The sequence below is a fragment of the Cucurbita pepo genome, unplaced genomic scaffold, assembly GCF_057944985.1.
Source record: "Cucurbita pepo subsp. pepo isolate OVF unplaced genomic scaffold, ASM5794498v1 scafford_136, whole genome shotgun sequence".
Lineage (NCBI taxonomy): Eukaryota > Viridiplantae > Streptophyta > Magnoliopsida > Cucurbitales > Cucurbitaceae > Cucurbita > Cucurbita pepo.
The window spans coordinates 17,501-20,000 of NW_028258039.1; positions in this window are offsets into that span (position 1 = coordinate 17,501).

Sequence of the window (2,500 nt, forward strand, 5' to 3'; positions counted from 1 at the left end):
GCATGTTTCATCATCGTACCAGCCATCAACCATCCTCAAACCAGCCCAAGTTGGAAGGAAACATTCCGTTCTCAACAGGTCTCATGTCGCACGCCCAAAGGCATTTGACACCGCCCCACCGTGCATGTTCTGCTACCACGCAGCCTTCAAAACATAGGGCTGGCCCAAGAAAGGGAGGCATACACCACAACAACGTCCCACACTCAACGAGGTTCATGCCGCACGCCCGAAGGCACCCGGCTCCACCCCACCTTGCATGTTTCATCGTCATACTAGCAACCATCCACAGTTCCTCACACCAGAGATTCCCAATTAGAAGGCAACATCGCAACATTCCGTGCTCAATGAGGCTCGTGTCGCACGCCCAGAGGCACCCGATTCCAACCAGCCGAACATGTTCTGGCACCACCGGCCTTCAAAACATAGGGCTGGCCCAAGGCTGGCAGGCATCACCACAACGTCACACACTCAACGAGGTTCATGTCGCACGCCCGAAGGCACCCGGCTCCACCCCACATTGCATGTTTCATCATCGTGCCAACCATCAACCATCCTCAAGCCAGCCCAAGTTAGAAGGCAACATCGCAACATTTCATTCTCAACAAGGCTCATGTCGCACGCCCAAAGGCACCCGACACTGCCTCACCGTGCAAGTTTCGCCACCGCATCGCCGCCGTCAACCGCCCTCATCCGCCGACCACCACCCCCACGCCCCAAGCATATGCCCATGTGCGGCGCATAGTGCTTGGGGCGTGGGGGTGGCGGAAGATATAGGGGTACCCCCGTGCCCAGCCCATGCAGACTAGTCACCCCCCTATATAGTACATTTTGAGGCATTTTTGGTCTGCCAGGCCTAGATACGATTTTTCTGAGCCATCATACGGTCAAATATCTCAAGTTTTAGATTGTTTTTTTCCATGAACTCGATTGATTCATGAATGGGACATTGTAATGGATCTAGAAATCAAGTTTCATAATTTTTCAACCAACCAATTTTTTTTAATGAATTTTTAAATATTAAATAATAAGAAATTAGAAAAAATAGCTAGAGCCGTCAAAAAAATCTGAAATTTTGTGGGAATCATTCTTTCATGTTGCTTAGCTCCCAGAAAAAAAATTACAAAAAAACAACAACTCCACATGTAATTTCACAATTAATGGGTGATGGATGGGGCGTGGGCGGGGCAGGGCGGGGCGCGCGCGCGCGAGAGAAGGCGGGCGGGGCGGGGCTGGGCGGGGCGCGCGCGCGAGAGAAGGCGGGCGGGGCGGGGATGGGCGGGGCGCGCGCGCGGGAGCACGCGGGCGGGGCTGGGCGGGGCGCGCGCGCGGGAGCACGCGGGCGGGGCTGGGCGGGGCGCGCGCGCGGGAGCACGCGGGCGGGGCTGGGCGGGGCGCGCGCGCGGGAGCACGCGGGCGGGGCTGGGCGGGGCGCGCGCGCGGGAGCATGCGGGCGGGGCTGGGCGAGGCGCGCGCGCGCGGGACAACGTGGACGGGGCGGGGCTGGGCGCGCGCAGGCGGGAGCACGCGGGCGAGGCGGGGCGGGGGGCGCGCGCACGCGGGAACACGCAGGTGGGGCAGGGCGGGCGAGCACGCAGGACCATTCCGACACCACCTCACCGTGGGCATTCCGCCACCATCAATCGGCCTCGACCTCCGACCACCACCCCCGTGCCCCAAGCATATGCCCATGTGCGGCACATAGTGCTTGGGGCGTGGGGGTGGCGGAAGATATAGGGGTACCCCCGTGCCCAGCCCATGCAGACTAGTCACCCCCCTATATAGTACATTTTGAGGCATTTTTGGTCTGCCAGGCCTAGATACGATTTTTCCGAACGGTCATACAGTCAAATATCTCAAGTTTTATATTGTTTTTTTTCCGTGAGCTGGATTGATTCATTAATGGGACATTCTAAAGAGTTTAAAAATCAAGTTTCATAATTTTTCAACCAACCAATTTTTTTTAATGAATTTTTAAATATTAAATAATAAGAAATTAGAAAAAATAGTTATAGTTGTCGAAAAAATCTGAAATTTTGCGGGCATAATTCTTTCAAGTTGCTTAGCTCCCAGAAAAAAAAAATAATAATAAAACAACCACTACACACGTATTTTGACAATTAAATGGGTGATGGGTGTAAAAACAAGGTCATGGTGGGCGTCTTGGTCTAATGTACCTACTCTTGTATCAAAACTCTTCATTTCATTGTTTTAGATAACCAAAAGAAAAAAATAATTCATCACTCTTTTCTTAGTTCATTTCATTGATGATGTTTTTATAGTCCAAGGCTTATACATGTTCTTACTTTCCACGGATGTTAGGTGTGATGAATTGTTGTTGGGTGTGATGATTTTTTATGGAGGTAACATCCAACACTTTTGATATGATTGTAGGTATGTTTGCGTTGGAGGGTGTTGGTGGACATTATGAGTGTGTAAGGGTGCATGAGGTGTTGGTAGGGCATGTATCGCACATAGCATAGGATGGGGCTTGGCGTGTGCT